Below are 21,659 nucleotides of genomic sequence, written 5' to 3' on the forward strand. Positions count from 1 at the left end.
TTAACTCGAAAGCAACAAAAATAGGAAGTATTATAGGAATTACTATGTAAAGACCTGGAATGCATTAATGAATTAAAGTGAATCAACAAACGGAAGAGGTATATGAAGGGCATAATTAACAGAGAGAACACTTGAGAAAGTATTGAGAATTCAGAATCAGTTTAACATTCGAGGACGAATGTTCTAAAGGGGGGAAGGATGTTATACCCCGTATTTATGCGTCGAATTATTCGCAAGCAAATCGACTCGAGTTAAAAGCAGAATCATTTTTGGACAAAAAGTGGAAGCGTTTAATTCTCATTTTTAATTAAAACATAAATTGTTTATAAATTTTATTTAGTGTAAAAATATTATTGGAGAGTAGGGATCAATTAATTATGATTATATTATTAAGTGGACCCCACTACAATACATGGATAAATATAATTGGATAATTTTAGTGGAGGATTAGACTTTAATTATGAAATTAGTGGATCATTTTAATCATGACCCACTTTCCACGTGTAACTTTTGTAAGTGATTATCATATGACTCGCTTTTAGTGCTTGATTTATGTGGCAACAAAAGAAGGTCCTACCTATATAGACAACAATATATATATATATATATATATATATATATATATATATATATATATATATATATATATATATATAGTGCATGCACGTAATGGCTTAGAAAAGATTAAAAAAAAAAAGAGTACCTTCACTTCAACACTTTAGAAGTCTAGCTAGTCTTAAATGGAACTAGCATTTACGCATGCTGCTAGCAGCAGCTAATTCCATGCATGGAAAAGATCAACCATGCTCCCAAACACCTTTAAATATTTCTAAAAGTTCCATGGTTATTCAATAAATAAATAAATAATAATAATAATAATAAATTAAAACACACAAAATGGTGCATGGTGGAGTGGACACACGTCCACATAGGAGGTAGCATATGAATGTAAAATTGATGACTAACATAAGTCATATATTTCACATCTCATCCTCACTTTCTATCTAAGAAAAAGATAAAGCTCATAGCCATGGCACTCACTGCCATGGCAGTCCACTGCCTAAAAAAAAATAAAAAAATTCTAAGTCCCTAAAGTGCTCTAAAACGTGATGAAGGCAGCCATTGCTGGCAAGCCTCACGACCAGAAGCAGTAGCAAACAAGCAGCCATGGACGTGCATATTGCTTCCAAGGAAAAAGTCTTGCCCTTATGGATTAATTATTAGTTCATTTGGAAATCAAGAACACCTAATTTTAGGGAGGTTAAGAGAAACATTTACACTTCATTTTAAGAAAGGAATTGGGCAGCAACGTTCAAGTAATTATGGTGAAACTTTTGCTTCAATGGATAATTAGAGGCAGCAAGTTCAAGTCAACCAAAGCTTAGATGATTTGGGATCTATGGTGACAATCTTACAAGAACATGTATGCAACAACTTGTCTTAATTTTAAGGTAAGGTTCCATTCCATCTTTGTTTTGGTTTAAGTTTGTTTAGCCCTTAATCGACTAGTTGGGGATGGAAATTATGGAAGAGAAACTTAAACTTGTGATTTAGACTTGATGAACTAATGGTGCTGCTGTTCACGGCAAATTATGCTCTATTCCGTGTGTTTGTAATTTTGTAAAGTTAAGATCGGAAATTGTATTTTGATGTCGTAGTTTTGGTGGGCTGTTTTGAGCTTGTATTAAAAAATGATATTGAAGTAGTTTTATTGTACATGAATGGTAGTCGATGTTATTGTCGTGTTGTTATTGATAGGGTTCACAAATTCGGAAGGAAACAAGTGTATAACGTATCGTATACAAAGCGTGTGTTGGTTTGTTTGGAATATAATCTTAAAGCGTTGGCAATTTGGATTGGGAAAGGATTAAAAAGGGTTGTTGGATTGTTAGAATTGTTATGGGCTGAGTTGGGAGAATTTTGTATGTATATATCCATTGTTGGTATTTCTGTGTTAACAGGGCAAAAATTGGAAAATCGGGTTAGGCGAATATATAGGGGAAATGCTGCCCGATTTTCATTAAGAATTTAACTAATAGAAAACCCTAAACGAGGAATATAAGTTAAAAGAATAAGTTCTATAAGCGATGGCCTACGGATTTATAAACTAGAAAATATAGTTACTAACGATAACATTACTCTTATATTAAATAGGCTAAAAGAGCGACGAGGCGAACGGATTTACGAATAGTCGCTAACAGGTATGTAAAGTTAACCCTTATTTCTTTTTGGCATGGTCTTTGTAAAATGATCAGACGATATGTATATGATTCCAAAGAAATTCCTATTCTTAGAGCCACTAGGATGGCTAATGTTCTTGATTTCCATAAGCTATTTCATATGGTTTTGATACGTATCTATGATGTCCGAAGTTCTATTTGATATGTTTCCGAGTGACATTCGAAAGATATTTGATATGACTATTGCCTTGATTTTCAAACGATAGTTCGTTTGATTATTCGATTGGGTCTTTTGATATATCCTGATACGTATAAATGATCCCAAAAGTTCTATTCCGATATAATCCACTGTGACATTCGAAAGGTATTTGATATGACTATTGTCTTGATTTTCAAATGATAGTTCGTTTTGACTATTCCATTGAGTCTTTGATAATGTTTTAATTTGCATATGGTTGCTCACTACTCTGCTCGTGCATGCCTCAATATGTATTTCACCGAGTCCCGGGCCGGGTATGTTATCATGCACAGTTTCACTGCATTGTTCATCGAGTCCCTCACTAGAGGGCCGGGTACGGTATATATATATATGATATGATGATATGATGATGTGATGATATGTTATGGCGGTCAGGAGGGCATATGATGACTTCATTCACTGAGTCCCCCACTAGAGGGCCGGGTACGGTGTATGTATGTATATATATATATATATATATATATATATATATATATATATATATATATATATATATATGATATTGATATGCATGATTTTCATTTCGTAAGGCAAGTGTACTAATGTTTAAAAGTCCTACTTGTTTCTGGTAATCTCTATTTCAGTTATGATCCTCTTTACTGTATTTCATGCTTTATATACTCAGTACATGTTCCGTACTGACCCCCTTTCTTCGGGGGGCTGCGCTTCATGCCCGCAGGTGCAGATACTCGCTTTGGTGATCCGCCAGTTTAGGATTCCCTTTCTGCTGTCTGGGAGAGCTCCGTTGTTTCGGAGCCTAGACTTTCGGTACAGATCTTATGATATATATATATATGCTTATTCAGGGGTACGGCGGGGCCCTGTCCCGTCATATTTCGCTATTCGTACTCTTAGAGGTCTGTAGACATATGTGTGGGTTGTGTATGAGTTCTGTTCACCTGTGTCTATACGATGCGCTATGATATGATGTTCGTATGCATCGGCATCCTTGTCGGCTTGCGTATTATTTCATGATATGATTAGTTGTGACTCCTCAGGAGACAGTTGATCTGGAAATATATATATGACGATGTTACGAACTTTGGAGTTCCGTTATAAGTTTCTGTATTGTCGTAGTTTCAGTTTGACTATGTCTAACATGTATGTATACGGGTGTCCAGGTAGGGCACCAGTCACGGCCTACGGGGTTGGGTCGTGACAATCAAGTGGTCTCTCAATTAATGAAATTACTTAGTAAAGTAAATTTACTTTTGGGTTTGTCTCAATAAAGTCAAATAAGTTCATACATATATCTCACATAGCTGGAAAACTATTGTGAAAGTGACTTGAAATGGTTTTGAATATAAGTAGAAATATTTTAAAATGGTAGAAATAATATTTAAAAACGTCTGCAATGAGTTAGATGAAATTTGAAAGAAATATTTTAAAATGGTACAAATAATACTGAAATACATCTGCAATGAGTTAGATGAAATTTGAAGGCGAAAATGCTGACTTACATTGATCAATGATGAGCCTATTCTAACCGATGTCTATTGTACATATCGTTGCAAAGCGTTCAATTTCAAATGAATGTAAAAGATATCAATAATCATTTCTTTAATGATTATTAAGGAGGAAATGATAATCAACTCACAATGGAACTCCAGTGAATTTTGCCTTATGATAAGCGAAGTGACTCATGAATAGCCCTCGACAGACCGGGTCACCCTGGAAATAGGATTTCCGTTGGAAGATATCCTGGCAGGGTCTCTATTATGTAGATACATTACCGCTCAGGACAACTGCCCTAAATATGATTCAAAGCAACTGAGTGGTGGAGGTTGATGATAACGTTAAAGCCCCAAAATTCAAGGGATCACACCTGATCCAATTAAGAGTCCACGATCTCTACGCCAATAACTTCTAAGACGTGCGTAGGGTTAGGGAAGTTAGTTCTATATTTATCCCCTAATATTACACATCTATTTTTTCATTTGAATACCCAATTAATCTTTGGTTGTTCTCAGCATGATTGTTCAAACATTGTTCATCAAGCAATATCCATCATTGTTCAAAGAGATATAATCTCTTTTCCTTTTATTGTTCAATTATTTAACCATTGTCAATTATTTAACTTGTTATTTCGATTATTATTCACTACTTCCATCACTTTGTCAAAGGTTTAATAATGTCTGGATTAATTGTGTAGCTAAAGACATCTTTCTGACAAATTCAACTAGCTTTCCTAACAAATGAAATTTGGGCTAAATAGTGGCGCCCATCGTGGGGCCTTGACCATATAAACTATACCAGTATATTTAAATCTTTCATTGATTTTGTGTTTGCAAGCAAAACAATGACGGATGAACAATGCTTGGCTACTCTTAAAGTCGTTGCTAGGGCAGAGTGACGCCACTAAACTCCCGAACCCTGACGAAACCCTAAACGAAGAGGATACCATTGATATGAAAGGAGAGTTTGAAGACGATGTGTCACACCTCGGAAAATCTCATGTCGTTGTATGGTAGATAGACTAATGCAGGGTGAGATTAATACGATGTCCTACAAGTGAGAAAGGTTACTTAACGGTTCTAATTAAGATTCCAAAGACGTTTGAAGCAAGAGAAAGAAAGTTCGTTGAAGAATGTTAAGTATAAGTCGTGTTTTGAAAGGGGTTGCAAGTACCGAGCTAATGTTGATCTAATGATGCCTTGAGGGAAAGTTATAACGCTTCTTAAGTTGTTAATGAAATGCTAAACAAGTGCTAAGAAGGTTCCATAAGGATTGGAGATCAAACGAAATGACAGAAATAATTTCAGAAAGGTGGAGTTATACGACTACTTATACGGTCCGTATAGCACCCCACGGGCTGAGTATTTTCCAAGTATAAATACATGTTCCCACTTCTAATATTTCATTCTTCCCACTTCTCCACCTCTCTCAAGACCTCTAAACGGTTCTAGATATTTCATTAACATAAATTCAAGACAAATCAAAGATCAACTTCATCAATCCAAGGAAACCAAGTGTAAAGAAGCTTTCTAGGGTTGCTTGGAGTCGAGAAATCTCTTTGAATTGAAGTTAGGTTTTTCTCCAAGTGAGTAAAATCCATCCAAAACCCATTCCTACACAATCAAAGGAAAATTTTATGATCATTTTATGTTAGTAAGAATATTGAATGATTGAATAACTTGGATTGAGGAAGAAAGTACACAGGGAGTTCAAATATGGAAATTGTGATGTTCTTGAATGGTAGCTTGACTTGAATCATACTTCTTGATAACCATGGTTATGGATGACCTTGAGAGGATTTAGAGAATTGAATAATGTCAAACTTGTCGAAGTTATTGATTATGGTATTATGAATGTTGTTAATGTGTTTGGGAGTTGTTATATTATATGGAGCAGGTTATAGAAGCAAAGGAAGTGCTGCCCAATTTTCGTTAGCTTTAGCTTAAGCTTAAGCATGTTTTTTATTACCTAACCTTAGTACGAATTCTCTTGGATGTAGAATCGTGAACATTGGAGGAAAGCATTTAATTGATAAATTTAGAGAGACATCAAGGTATGTGAGGCTAGTCCCTTATTTTCTAACGCATGACTTCTATAATATGACTTCCTTTAACTTTCCATGATGTTCTTACATTCCGGAATCTATGAGTGTATGTGTATAAAGAACTTCTCATGAGATAAAGATAAGAGATATGTTACGAATATGATAATGAGTCTAAGTCTAGAGATTCTAAAGCTCATGATATGATATTTCTTCGAAGCTAATGATTCTTTGATGTTGCTCATTGTTGTTACACTCACCTTATAATGCTAGTTCTTTCAAGGTGAGGCATGATGATCATGGCTACTCCATAATGGAATCGGGGGTTCTCGACCTTACGTCACCCCGGTAGAGTTATAGTTTGTCTTTGAGTTCTTATGCATGCTTTATGATGAGTATATGATAATGAGATTACACCGTGCCTATATGGCCGGGCAGACACCACTAAGGCGGGCGGCATATACACCATGTCAAGAGGGCATGGGCAGACACCACTAGTGGGTGGCATGAGATGGTTACCCCGGACGCGGGAGGCCTGGATGCGGGCTAATGATGATCACACCGTACCTATATGGTCGGGCAGCTTATGTATACATACTCTATATGATGTTGTTTATGATGTACGATAGCATGCATTATTCCGTCTTAAGTGACATTCAGTTACAGGTTGTTTCCTTACTTGATGTTCCCTCATCTCTTTGATATGTTATTGTTGTATATGCCTTACATACTCAGTACATTGTTCGTACTGACGTCCCTTCTTTTAGACGCTCTGTTCATGCCCACAGGTAGACAGGGAGGTGGCCCAGATTCCTAGGAGCTACTCAGCAGATTTACAGGAGCACTCCACTATTCCGGAGGTGCCATTTTTGACGTATTATTTTTTGTATATATTTTGGCACGACGGGGTCCTGTCCCGTCCTTATGTCTCAGTATTCTAGTAGAGGCTCGTAGATACGTATGTGTGGGTAGTAAATGTCTTATGATGACTACATTGTACATTATTGTATACCATTTTTTTTGCAGCCGTGAGGGCTTATATATATGCATGTGTTTCCTTCGAGATTATATGTGTCCAGGATGAGTACGTTGATTAGCATGAGTGGTGCTCGATAGTTAGCTCTGGGTACCCGTCATGGCCCCTAGTCGAGTCGAGATAAAAGTGGTATCAGAGCAGTTCCGTCCTAGGGTGTGTCTACGAGCCTTGTCCAGCAGAGTCTTGTTTATGGGTGTGAAGCGCGCCACACTTATAAACAAGAGGCTGTGGGGGCATTTAGGAGAAATGACCGTTCTTCTTCTTATTAGATCGTTCCATAGAGCCATGTTATAAGATTTTCTCCTCCCTAATTGTGCATTATGATTTCAGCGATGCCGGTAAAGAGAAAAGCCACCGCCGCCCCGAAGGGCAAGGCTGCGACAGAAAGATGGATGGAAAGAGAGCCATCAACAAATATAGAAGAATGTGAATCTCATAATGAGGTTCCATCCAATACCTCTCACACTTCACCTATTCTAGAAGAACAAGAGGGGGCTTCAGCTCCGGCTCCTATGCCTCCAGTTCCTCCACCGGGTACTTCGGGTCAACAAATGACTGAAGCTATTCAGCTATTGACACAGCTAGTTGCTGCTTAGGCTCAGCGGCAGAGTACGGGTCCAGGTGACAGGGCGACTAGTGCTAGAGCCCGTGATTTTATGAGTTTAAATCCTCCAGAATTTTTCGGGTCAAAGCCGGATGAAGACCTGCAAGGTTTTATTGATGAGATGCTGAGAACGATGAGAATCATCCATGCCTCCGATACTGAATCTGTGGATTTGACATCATATAGACTCCGGGATGTGGCGGTTCTTTGGTATAATAACTGGATATCTTCGAGAAAGAAAAATACACCTCCCCCAGTTTGGCAAGAATTCATAGATACTTTCATCCGCCACTATTTTCCACCCGAGGTTCGAAGGGCCCGAGCTGACAGGTTTTTAAATTTAAAGCAAGGGAATGAGTGCCCGGGAGTATAGCCTTCACTTTAATTCATTGGCTAGGTATGCTCCGACTATGGTGGCTGACATGGGAGACAGAGTACATAGATTTGTAAGTGGCTTAGGGCTACATTTGTTCAAAGATTGTTTGACAGCTTCACTCCATGATGGGATGGACATCTCTCGTATTCAGGCTCACACCCAGAATTTAGAAGAGCAGCAAAAAGCCGCAGGGGGGTGAGCGTGACATTGACAGGGGACAGAGCAAGAGGGCCAGATCTGCCGGTGCTAGTAGTGAGTATAGAGGGGGTCAGCGGCAATAGTTTTCTAGATATTCGGGCCAGTCCGCGACTAGTGTACCTCCTCGGTTCGCGGGCAGAATTTTTGATCGCCCTATTTACTCCGGTCCAGGTCAGAGTTCGAGAGTCTCAGGCTCTCAGTTTGGAGGTGGTCCTAGCCAGCGGAGACCACCGGTGTGGCGGTGTAGCCAGTGTGATAGATTGCATTCTGGTCAGTGTCGCAGAGGTTCAGATGCATGCTATGCCTGTGGTCGGGTTGGGCACATGATGCGAGATTGCCCATCGATGAGTGGTAGAGTCGGGGTTCAGCTCACAGGATCAGCAGCTGGTTCTTCCTCGTCTGTGCCCCCCGTAGGACAGACTCCCCAGATTCCATCAGGCCATGGTAGGGGCAGAGGGGGAGCATATATTTCTGGTGGCACCTAGCCCCGTGTTTATACTCTAGCCGGATGTCAGGATCTTGAGTCCTCCCCGGATGTGGTTATAGGTATGCTATCCATATTCTCTTATGATGTTTATGCATTGATAGATCCGGGTTCTACGCTGTCTTATATTACTCCTTATATTGCTGGCCGCATTGGGATGAAACCCGAGCCAATTAAACCTTTTGAAGTATCTACTTCGGTTGGTGATCCTGTAATAGCTAGACAAGTATACAAGAATTGTGTGGTGGTGATATGTAATTGTCAAACTATTGCTAATTTAATTGAGCTGGAAATGTTAGATTTTGATGTGATTATGGGCATGTATTGGTTGGCTTCTTGTTATGTTAATATGGATTGTAGAATGAAAATAGTCCGATTCCAATTCCTGGGAGAACCCGTACTTGAATGGAAAGGTAATACAGCGTCTCCCAGAGGTAGGTTTATTTCCTACCTTAAGGCAAGGAAGATGATTGCAAAAGGCTATATTTATCATCTAGTCCGAGTTCGTGACACCGAAGCAAAGCTGCCGACTTTTCAATCCGTCCTGGTAGTAAATGAATTTCCTGATGTATTTCCAGATGAACTTCCAGGCCTTCCTCCAGAAAGAGATATTTACTTTGCTATTGATGTGTTGCCGGACACCAAGCCTATATCTATTCCTCCTTACGGAATGGCACCTGCAGAGTTGAAAGAGCTGAAGGCGCAACTGAAAGATTTCTCGAGAAGGGATTTATCAGTCCCAGTTCGTCACCGTGGGGAGCACCTATCCTATTTGCGAGAAAGAAAGATGGTTCCCTATGGATGTGCATTGACAATAGGCAGCTGAATAAGGTAACGATGAAGAATAAATACCCGCTTCCAAGAATCGATGATCTGTTTGACCAATTACAGGGTGCCAAGTGGTTTTCCAAGGTTGATCTAAGATCGGGGTATTACTAAGTGAGAGTTAGAGAAGAAGATATTCCCAAAACAGCTTTCAGAATGAGATATGGCCACTATGAATTTCGGCTGATGTCATTTGGGTTGACTAATGCTCTGGCAGTGTTCATGAATCTGATGAATAATGAATTCAGGCCTCTCTTAGATCTGTTTGTGATCGTGTTCATTGATAATATTTTAGTATACTCTCGGACAGAAGCAGAGCATGCAGACCACTTGCGTATTGTCTTTGGAATTCTTCAGACTCGAGAATTGTATGCAAAATTTTCAAAATGCGAGTTTTAGCTAAATTTTGTGACTTTTCTGGGCCATATTATCTCAGCTGATGGCATTCGAGTAGATGTTCAAAAGATTGAGGCTGTGAAGACTTGGCCAAGGCCCACAACACCGACAGAGGTCCGTAGCTTCTTGGGATTAACAGGCTGTTATAGGAGATTCGTGTAAGGATTCTCTTCTATTTCAACACAATTACCGAAACTAACTCAGAAATCAGCAAAATATCAGTGGACTGATGCTTGTGAACGCAATTTTTTGCAGGAATTGAAGGATAGATTAACTTCAGCCCCAGTCCTGACACTCCCAGAAGGGCCAGATGGTTATGTTGTGTATTGTGATGCCTCTTGTGTTGGGTTAGGCTGTGTGTTGATGCAGCACAGTAAGGTCATTGCCTATGCCTCCCGGCAGTTGCGGAAACATGGAAAGAACTATTCGACCCATGATCTTGAATTAACGGCAGTTATCCATGCCCTAAAAATATGGAGACATTACTTGTATGGTGTACATGTTGATATTTATACGGATCACAAGAGTCTCCAATATATTTTCAAGCAAAAGGAGTTGAATCTACAACAAAGGCGGCAGTTAGAACTATTGAAAGATTATGATGTGAGTATTTTATACCACCCCGGGAAGGCGAATATAGTAGCTGATGCCCTTAGCCGTAAGTCAATGGGTAGTCTATGTGAGGTTCCTCTGGAGAAAAAAGAATTAATCCGTGAGCTCCACCAGCTAGCCAGCCTTGGAGTTCGTCTAATTGATTCAGGCAATGCAAGAATTGGTATTCACAACCCAGCTGTTTCGTCCTTAGACATGGTGGTGAGAGAGCGCCAATATAAAGACCCTCAGTTGGGTCACTATAGAGATACACTTCCCGAGAAAGAGAGGTCGCCATTTGAAATTTTTACAGATGGAGTTCTTATATACCGAGACAGGCTATGTGTTCCAAATGTTGCAGGACTACGTTATCGGATTCTAGAAGAAGCTCATTACTCTCGGTATTCCATTCACCCAGGAGCTACAAAAATGTAATACGATCTCAAGTTAATGTATTGGTGGGATGGAATGAAGAAAGACATAGCAGAATTTGTAGCTCAATGTCCGAATTGCCAACAAGTGAAAATCGAGCTTCAAAAGCCAGGAGGATTATTGCAAGCGATGGAAATTCCAGCCTGGAAATGGGAAGTGATTAACATGGATTTCATTGTAGGGTTTCCTCGTTCTCAGCTAAAATATGACTCCATATGGGTGAATATTGACAAACTCACGAAATCAGCTCATTTGCTTCCAGTCAGACCACATATTTAGCAGAAGATTATGCAAGGTTATATCTTAAGGAGATAGTGCGACTTCATGGTGTCCCGATATCTATTATCACAGACAGAGGAGCACAATTTACTGCTAAATTCTGGAAGTCCTTTCAAGAACGTTTGGGTACTCAGGTAAGGATTAGCACAGTGTTTCATCCACAAACTGATGGACAAGCTGAACGCACTATTCAGACCTTGGAAAATATATTACGGGCATGTGTGCTAGATTTTGGTGGTAGTTAGGATGACCACTTACCTCTTATTGAGTTTGCATACAACAACAGTTATCATTCCAGTATCCAGATGGCCCCGTATGAAGCTCTATATGGAAGAAAGTGTAGATCCCCAATTAGGTGGTTTGAAGTAGGAGAGGTACAGCTAATAGGTCCGGAGTTGATTCAACAAGCGGTGGAAAAGATCAAGGTTATTCGAGATCGATTGTTGACATCCCAAAGTCTCCAGAAATCTTATGCGGACAACCGTCGGTGAGACATAGAATTCCAAGTTGATGATTGGGTATTCCTGAAGGTATCACTGATGAAAGGCGTGATGAGATTTGGCAAGAAGGAAAATTAAGTCCTTGATACATTGGACCTTATAAGATTGTCCGCAAGATAGGCCACGTAGCTTATGAACTAGACTTACCTCCAGAACTTGAATCAGTCCATCCAGTTTTTCATGTGTCAATGCTCCGTAAATGTGTTGGAGATCCAACTAGAATCATGCCGATAGATGATGTCCAGATTACTGAGAAGTTGGTTTATGAAAAGGTGCCCATTGCCATACTAGGTAGGCAAGTGAGGAAGCTTAGAAACAAAGAAGTAGCTTCAGTCAAGGTCTTATGGAGGAACAATAACCGAGAAGAAATGACTTGGGAAGCAGAAGAAAACATGAGGTCCAAATATCCGCAATTGTTTCCACCCCCGGGAGAGGTTCAAGATGAGACATCAATATTATGAGGTATGTAATGCTTTCTTTTTAGTGCTTTTGGCCGTGTATGGCCATAATTTCTTGCTATTGCGTTGTAGCCTTGTGAGGCGATGTTATTGTGGCTGTTGTGACAGGATGGTAGTGCCATATTACAGGGGAAACTCTGGCGAAATTTTTGTAGACTTCCGGAGAACGTAACATTCGAGGACGAATGTTTTTAAAGGGGGGAAGAGTGTTACGCCTCGGAAAATTTCATGTCGTCGTATGGTAGATAGACTAACGCAGGGTGAGATGAATACGATGTCCCTACAAGTGAGAAAGGTTACTTAACGGTTCTAATTAAGATTCCAAAGACGTTTGAAGCAAGAGAAAGAAAGTTCGTTGAAGAATGTTAAGTATAAGTCGTGTTTTGAAAGGGGTTGCAAGTACCGAGCTAATGTTGATCTAATGATGCCTTGAGGGAAAGTTATAACAGTCCTTAAGTTGTTAATGAAATGTTAAACAAGTGCTAAGAAGGTTCCATAAGGATTGAAGATCAAACGAAATGACGGAAATAATTTCAGAAAGGTGGAGTTATACGACCACTTATACGGTCCGTATAACTTTATACGGTCCGTATAACCCAACAGAAATGGGGATTTCCCTGATGGTAAAATACGGTCACTTATACGGACCGTATAAGATTATACGGACAGTATAAGGGTCCGTATAACACCCGACGGGCTGAGTATTTTCCAAGATAAATACATGTTCCCATTTCTAAATTTTCATTCTTCCCACTTCTCCACCTCTCTCAAGACCTCTAGAAGGTTCTAGATATTTCATTAACATAAATTCAAGACAAATCAAAGATCAACTTTATCAATCCAAGGAAACCAAGTGTAAAGAAGCTCTCTAGGGTTGCTTGGAGTCAAGAGATCTCTTTGAATTGAAGTTAGGGTTTTCTCCAAGTGAGGCAACTCCATCCAAAACCCGTTCCTACACAATCAAAGGTGATTTTTATGATCATTTTATGTTAGTAAGATTATTGAATGATTGAATAACTTGGATTGAGGAAGAAAATAAAACATGGAGTTCAAATATGGAAATTGTGATGTTCTTGAATGGTAGCCTGACTTGAATCATACTTCTTGAGATGATATGAGTATAATCTTGTTATAAATGATAATTAGAATGTTGGATAAGCATTATACGTGAATGAATACGACGTTGGGTGATAACCTTGGTTATGGATGACATTGAGAGGAAATTTGGAGAATTGAATAATGTCAAACTTGTTGAAGTTATTGATTATGGTATTATGAATGTTGTTAATGTGTTTGTGAGTTGTTATATTATATGGAGAAAGTTATAGAAACAAAGGAAGTGCTGCCCAATTTTCGTTAGCTTTAGCTTAAGCTTAATCTTAAGCATGTTTTCGATTACCTAGCCTTAGTACGAATTCTCTTGGATGTTGAATCGTGAACATTGGAGAAAAGCGTTTAATTGATAAAGTTAGAGAGACATCAAGGTATGTGAGGCTAGTCCCTTCTTTGATAAGGCATGACTCCTATAATATGACTTCCTTTAACTTTCCATGACATTCTTACATTCCGGAATCTATGAGTCTAGGTGTATAAAGAGCTTCTCATGAGATAAAGATAAGCGATATGTTACGAATATGATAATGAGTCTAAGTCTAGAGATTCTAAAGCTCATGATATGATATTTCTACAAAGCTAATGTTTCTTATACGATTCTTTGATGTTGCTCATTGTTGTTACACTCACCTTATAATGCTAGTTCTTTCAAGGTGAGGCATGATGATCATGGCTGCTCCATATTTCTCGACCTTACGTCACCCCGGTAGAGTTATAGTTTGTCTTTGAGTTCTTATGCATGCTTTATGATGAGTATATGATAATGAGATTACACCGTGCCTATATGGCTGGGCAGACACCGCTAAGGCGGGCGGCATATACACCATGTCGAGAGGGCATGGGCAGACATCACTAGTGGGTGGCATGTGATGGTTACCCTGGACGCGGGAGGCCTGGACGCGGGCTAATGATGATCACACCGTACCTATATGGTCGGGCAGCTTATGTATACATACTTGATATTGTTAGTGTTATGATTTTAATGATGAAATTTTTTTGTGTAGGTACTATACTCAAAGGATAAACCAAACGGATTGGACAGATAAGCCCAATGGATAAAAGGAGTTCAGTCAGCTGGATAGAAGTACAAGCCCAAGTCGGTTGCATAAATAAAGAAATTCAAGGCTCAATGAAAATAAGCTACTGCGTATTTTTGGAACAAGAATCAGATCTTACTCAATCAATTAAATCAGCACAATCATGGAGATTCTTGCATTAAATCAAATCTGCTATACAAGGAAACAAGTACCACTCCAACAAGGCAAATAACGCATAAGGAAGGCAGTTGTACAACTTTTGTTACATATCAATGACGCACAAGGAAACAAACATCTGCCAACTAGGAGGATACCACAGAAGGAAAGAATCGTTACAAGTCTTAATGAGCTCTTGCTTTATTCTTGGAAATTAGGATCCTCAATATTCCTAATTTACAAGGATCAAATATCTTGGGTTGACATCTCTGCTGAAAAAGAGTCTAACGGCTAATAACTTGAAGACTATATATTCAAGACTCTAGAGACGAAGAAAAAAAATACATTTGTCTCATACTCTCAAGCTCTCTGCTTTACTTTTCATAAACGTTGTATTCTTGAGTGATATAGTGTAAACAAAAAAGAAAGGAGAGATATGGAATAGTTTGTGAGGCATTGTATCAAAAAGATTACGAGTGTTTGAGTGTAGACGTAGGAGCCCATTCAAACAAACCATTGTACCAAAACATTTACAAAGAGCTGCAGAGAACACCCTTGCAACCCAAGGGGACTGGACTAGGATTTACATTGAATCTGAACCAGTATAAAATATCTGTGTCATTTATATTCTACACTTTTATTACTGCATTACGTTATAGTCGACTAGTGTTCTCTGATAGTTGACTGTCTGAGCGAAAAAGTTACAATTCCCCCCCCCCCCCCCCCCCTTCCTTGCACTTTCAATTGGTATCAGAGCAAGGTCTCACACTTCATTGCTTAACAGCAAGTGAGAAAAGATCAAATGGCTGCATATCAAATCCCTGGAGCAATTTTACAAGATGGGCACTACACAACGAGACCACCCTACTTCAATGGTGAAAACTACTGCCATTGGAAAGAAAGGTCCAAGATCTTTGTGCAATCAACAGGATATCAAGCATGGATTTTGATTAAGAAAGGACCTAAACCTATTCCAAATGTGGATGCAAAAAATATAAATACAAAAATTGATCTGGAGTCACATGATGTGACTAAAGAACAACAGGAGACTCTATCAACAAAAGCTAGAGCAATAGCTTTGTTATACTATGCAGTCAGCGGAGAAGAGTATGCCAAAATATCAAACTGCGAGACTACAAAAGAAATGTGGGATAAACTTGAAGTCACATACGAAGGAACATCAAAAGTAGGAGAAACCAAAATTGATGCTCTAAGGCACGATTATGAAGATTTTAGCATGAAGGATGATGAGAACATTGAATCAATGTTCACTAGATTCAGCAAAATCATTGGTGAACTTAAATCTCTTGGAGTGACTTACACCAATTCTCAACAAATGAGAAAACTTGTCAGAAGTCTACCCAAGACTTGGGAAACAAAAGCGATTGTTTTAGAAGATGGAAATTTGGACAATTTTACATATGACGAACTAAGAGGAAATCTGATGGCTTTTGAAAAGAATCATATTCAAAGATATCAGAAGGATGAAAAGAAGAAAATGGTTGCCTTCAAATCTCAGGCTGAAGAATTTGATGATGAGTTTAAGGAAGAAGAAGTGGCTATGATCTCTAGGCATGTGATTGAAGTCATGAGAAGATCGAGAAACAATAGAAAAGGAAATTCAAATTTCAGAAAAGGTAAATCCTCCGCTGTTCAAAGAAATGATGGAAAATGCTACGAATGTGGAAAATATGGTCATATTGCATCTGAATGCCCTGATTCAAAGAGGAAACCATCGAAAAAACTATCAAAAACAACTAGCATTCAGCAGTTGGAGTGAAGATGAAGTCTTTAAAGATGATGAGGAAGGAATGGAAAACATTTTCTTCATGGCAATTGGCGAAAGATCATATCTGCGATGCTTGTCAGAAAGGTAAGCAAACAAGAAGTTCTTTTAATTCCAAAGATATTGTATCTACTTCTAAACCATTGCAGCTTATACACATGGACCTTGTTGGTCCTACTAGAACCGCTAGTATTGGAGGAAAAAGGTATGCTTTCATTATTGTTGATGATTTCTCTCATTTTACCTGGGTTATATTTCTTGCTTATAAGGATGTTACTCTAAAGAACTTTAATTATTTTTGTAAGAAAGTTCAGCGTGACAAAGGCTACTACATTACTTCCATAAGGAGTGATCATGGAGGAGAATTTGAAAACAAGGCCTTTGATGATTTCTGCAATGAACAAGGATACCCTCATAATTTTTCCTCACCAAGATCTCCTCAGCAAAATGGTGTCGTTGAAAGAAAGAACAGAACCTTACAAGACATGGCTAGAACAATGATTTTAGAACACAATCTGCCGCATCACTTCTGGGCAGAAGCTGTAAGCACAACATGTCATGTATTGAACAGGTGTATGATTCGACCTATTCTAAAGAAAACCCCTTACGAGCTATGGAATGGTAAGAAACCTAATATTAGCTATTTTCACTCATTTGGGTGCAAATGTTTTGTGCACAATAATGGAAAGGACAACATTGGTAAGTTTGATCCTAGAAGTGACGAAGGTATTTTTGTTGGTTACTCGAATAATAGCAGATCCTATAGAATTTTCAATAAACGCACTAAATCTATTGAAGAATCTGTTCATGTTATTTTTGATGATACTAACCGTTTGGTCGAGAAAGAAAGGTTTGCAGATGAAGATGTTTGCCAGTCTTCAGTCACTACGACTACTCCTTCAACTGATCAGAATCTCTCATTAAAAGAAACTACGTCTGTTGATGAGTCGACTAATCTTACAATTGGACCTATTCCAAACGAATGGAGAAGTGAGCCTGATTATCCTAAAAAGTTTGTTATTGGGGATATAAATGAAGGAATAAAGACTCGAGCATCTTGTAAAAATAATGCAAATCTAGCGCTCATATCTCAACTCGAGCCTAAGAAAGTAGACGAGGCTTTAAAGGATGATCATTGGATTAAGGAGATGAAAGAAGAACTGGATCAGTTTGATAAAAATAAAGTATGGAATCTAGTTCCTAGGCCTGAAAAAGGATCAGTAATAGGAACAAAATGGGTGTTCAGAAACAATTTAAATGAAGCAGGCGAAGTTGTGAGAAATAAAGCTCGACTGGTTGCCCAAGGCTACTCACAACAGGAAGGAGTCGACTATGATGAAACATTCGCTTCTGTTGCACGGTTAGAATCTATTCTAATTTTGCTTGCTTATGCTGCTTTTAAAGGTTTTAAACTATTTCAAATGGATGTTAAAAGTGCTTTCTTAAATGGATTTATTGAAGAAGAAGAAGTCTTTGTGAAACAGGCACCTGGTTTTGAAAATCCTAAATTCCCATATCATGTGTTCAAGCTAAGTAAGGTGCTATATGGTCTTAAACAAGCTCCTAGAGCTTGGTATGATCGACTAAGCACCTTTTTAGTAGAACATGGATTCTCTAGAGGGAAGATTGATACAACAATTTTCATTAAAAGATCCTCATCTGGAAATTTAATTATACAGATTTATGTAGATGATATTATTTTTGGAAGTTCTAACCCCTCTTTGTGTAAGGAATTTTCTGATCTCATGCAAAGTGAATTCAAAATGAGTATGATGGGCGAACTAACATTTTTCTTGGGGCTTCAAATTCATCAATTTGACAAAGGAATATTCATCTGTCAAAGTAAGTACACAAAGGAGCTTACTCACAAATTTGGTCTAAGTGATGCTAAAGCTATGAAAATTCCTATGAGTTCTACATGTTCCATTGACAAAGACGATACAGGTAAAGCCGTTGATGAAACTAAATATGGAGGAATGATATGTTCTCTACTGTATCTTACTGCTAGTCGACCGGACATCATGTTAAGTGTTTGCAAATGTGCTCGCTTTCAGTCAGCTCCTAAGGAATCTCATCGTAGTGCTGTAAAATGAATAATTAGATATTTACTTGGAACAATTTTCTATGGATTATGGTATCCCAAAACTAATCCCTTCAACCTAGAAGGATTTTCCGATGCTGATTTTGCAGGAGATAAAGATGATAGAAAAAGCACAAGAGGTTCATGTCAATTACTTGGAAAATCATTAATTTCTTGGCATAGCAAAAAATAGGGATGTGTTTCCCTCTCTACTACTGAAGCTGAATATATTGTTGTTGGGAAATGCTGTGCTCAACTCCAATGGATAGTGCATCAACTAAGTGATTATGATCTATTATTTAAGCCTGTTAAAATTTTTTGTGATAATTCTAGTGCTATATGTTTGTCTAAAAATCCTGTGCATCATTCTAGAGCAAAGAATATAGATATTACATATCATTTTGTTAGAGATCATATTATCAAGGGGTCCATTGAATTATAGTTTTTTTCCGCTGAAAATCAACTTGCTGATATTTTTACAAAACCCTTACTTGAGGAAAGATTTTGCATGCTTAGAGAATCTCTAGGAATTATTGATAAACCTATATAGCTACGTTATTTTTGGTAACTTGATTAATTTTCCTTTCTCTAAATTGTTTCTGTCCCTTCATTGATTACCGCACCCTACTCCTTCCCCAATTCTCGCCTTCCCATAAATATCATCGTCACCCCTTGCCGTCTTTTCTTTCTCCCACCACCTCTCCCACTTCCCCATAAACCCTTCTTCTTTCATGACCTTTCCTACTCCCCACATAGTCTATTAAAACGTCCATCCCTCCATTATTCTTCACTCAACAATTTGTTTCTTATTTCAATCTATGGCTAAAACACAGAAACATTCCTCTCTTTCCACTCTCAAAAGCTCGAGAAACAAGAACAAAGTTAAATCCTCATCCCCTGCTCGTATAGAATCTGATGGCTCAGATTCCTCTCCTCACAACTCTACAAATTCGTTGTCTCTTCGTTCCTATAGTAAACGTGACCATGCGACTGAAGCATGTGGTGAGTCATCCAAGAAATTTAAGTTCGACTATGAAAATGCCTTTCTTGACCGTCGACACTTCTGGTCCACCCCAAACTCTGATCTATTTCATTCCCTTAAAGGTAAATCTTTTGCTCATGGTCGAATTGTGGATTTTGATGTCATTTCGTCACTACATTATCATATTCAACAGTTTTTTGACTCTCAAGGTTGGGTAAATCTTTTCTCCTATGCACCTCCTCGAGTTTATGAACATCATATTCGCATGTTTTATCCTAATCTTAGAGCTACAAAGGATGATGAACTTGAAACCCTTGTTTTTGGCACTCGTATTCTGTTTGACAACTCTGGCTTTGACGAAATGTTTAATATCAAAAGCTCTGGCTTTTCTGTTTTGTCTCGTAACTCTTGGCCGTCTGATTTTGAGGTCACTTATGAAGAGTAAGCGGTCTATTTCTCTTGACTCAACTGGTTCCCTTTCCCCTCACTTAGGCCCAAAAAATTTGTCTTTTGAAACCCGTGTGCTTGCTCACATTGTTGCTACTACTATCCTGCCCCGTATGGGCTCTTTGTCGACCCTTACTCAGCGTGATACTCTCCTTACTTATTGTCTGGTTAAAAAACTTAAGCTTCACCTCTCCTCCCTAGTCATGAACCACATGTTAGAATCTGCTTCTGATCCTACTAACTTGCCCTATGGTATGCTCATTACTCGCATTATGGAAGCCCATCATGTTAATCTTGATGACCACTCTCCTATCTTTATTAAACAATGTTATGACTCTAGAGCATTTGTTAGCACGGGATATGTCTGTATAGATGATGTATGGGTTCTAAAAAAGGATGTGGATATGGAACCTGAAAACCCTTGTTCTCTTGTTTTCCAACAATCCAAACATTCCTCCTCGAACCTCCCATCTGGTCACTCTTCTGATATTCTTGCTAAGCTTTCAGTCCTTGATGACAAACTTGACTCCCTCAAAGATCTCCTTGTGTCCACTCATTTTCATATGGAAAAGGTCAGGGATGTCTCTAAGGAAGCTAGTGCTGATGTTACTCGACTGCGTCTTAAGATTGATGATGGCTTAAGGGAAGCAGTTAAATTGGCTACCAAACTGCAAGGTAGTGTTGATGGTCTTCCTGCTAAGCTGACTGTAACTCTGGATGCCATGAAGGATGCTATGGTTAAAACTCTAGCGTACTTCCTTCAGCCCTTTGCTCAGCAGCAGCAGGAGCAACAGCAGGAGCAACAATCTGATGGGGAGCAGGATTAATTGTGTTTTGTCTTGTTTGTTTAAGACAATCTTTTGGTTTTGGACATAAGTCCATCTTGACTATGTTCTTTTTACTTAGTTATCCTTACTAGAACTAGTTTGTGGCTGTCTGTTCAGCCTTATAATCTAACCCCCTTATCACTCAATTCTGTATGTTGTTATTATTTTGGGTTTGCTATTGTCTTTCTTTTAGAATGATGCCAAAGGGGGAGAAACAGTCTAGTCTGGATGAGTCAACTATTCAGGGGGAGAAGTCCTCTACTCCAATATTCAGGGGGAGCATTATTCAAGAAATGGAATCAACATGTTAAACAGGGAAGTTGACTTCACTTACATTCACTTTGAGTATTTTTTGTCATCATCAAAAAGCTGCAGAGAACACCCTTGCAACCCAAGGGGACTAGACTAGGATTCATATTGAATCTGAACCAGTATAAAATATCTGTGTCATTTATATTCTGCACTTTTATTACTGCATTACGTTATAGTCGACTAGTGTTCTCAGATAGTCGACTGTCCGAGCGACAAAGTTACAATTCACCCCCCCCCCCCCCCTCTTGCACTTTCAGATATGATGTTGTTTATGATGTAAGATAGCATGCATTATTCCGTCTTAAGTGACATTCAGTTACAGGTTGTTTCCTTACTTGATGTTCCCTCATCTCTTTGATATGTTATTGTTGTATATGCCTTACATACTCAGTACATTGTTCGTACTGACATCCCTTCTTTTAGACGCTCTGTTCATGCCCACAGGTAGACAGGGAGGTGGACCAGATTCCTAGGAGCTACTCAGCAGATTTACAGGAGCACTCCACTATTCCGGAGGTGCCATTTTTGACGTATTATTTTGTGTATATATTTGGGCACGACGGGGTCCTGTCCTGTCCTTATGTCTTAGTATTCTAGTAGAGGCTCATAGATACGTATGTGTGGGTAGTAAATGTCCTATGATGACTACATTGTATATTATTGTATACTATTTTTTTTTGCAGCCGTGAGGGCTTATATATATGCATGTGTTGCCTTCGAGATTATATGTGTCTAGGATGAGTACGATGATTAGCATGAGTGGTGCTCGGTAGTCAGCTCCGGTACCCGTCATGGCCCCTAGTCG

General features: G+C 38.7%; 1 long non-coding RNA gene across 1 annotated transcript; it reads left to right on the forward strand.

Moving 5' to 3' along the window:
- Nucleotides 1-1,011: 1,011 nt before the first annotated feature.
- On the forward strand, nt 1,012-3,473 carry LOC132633945 (uncharacterized). The gene is made up of 3 exons (XR_009579956.1): nt 1,012-1,451; nt 2,155-2,201; nt 3,119-3,473. It is a non-coding gene; the product is annotated as an uncharacterized LOC132633945 (long non-coding RNA).
- Nucleotides 3,474-21,659: the final 18,186 nt, after the last annotated feature.

The sequence above is a fragment of the Lycium barbarum genome, chromosome 3, assembly GCF_019175385.1.
Source record: "Lycium barbarum isolate Lr01 chromosome 3, ASM1917538v2, whole genome shotgun sequence".
In the NCBI taxonomy this organism is placed as follows: domain Eukaryota; kingdom Viridiplantae; phylum Streptophyta; class Magnoliopsida; order Solanales; family Solanaceae; genus Lycium; species Lycium barbarum.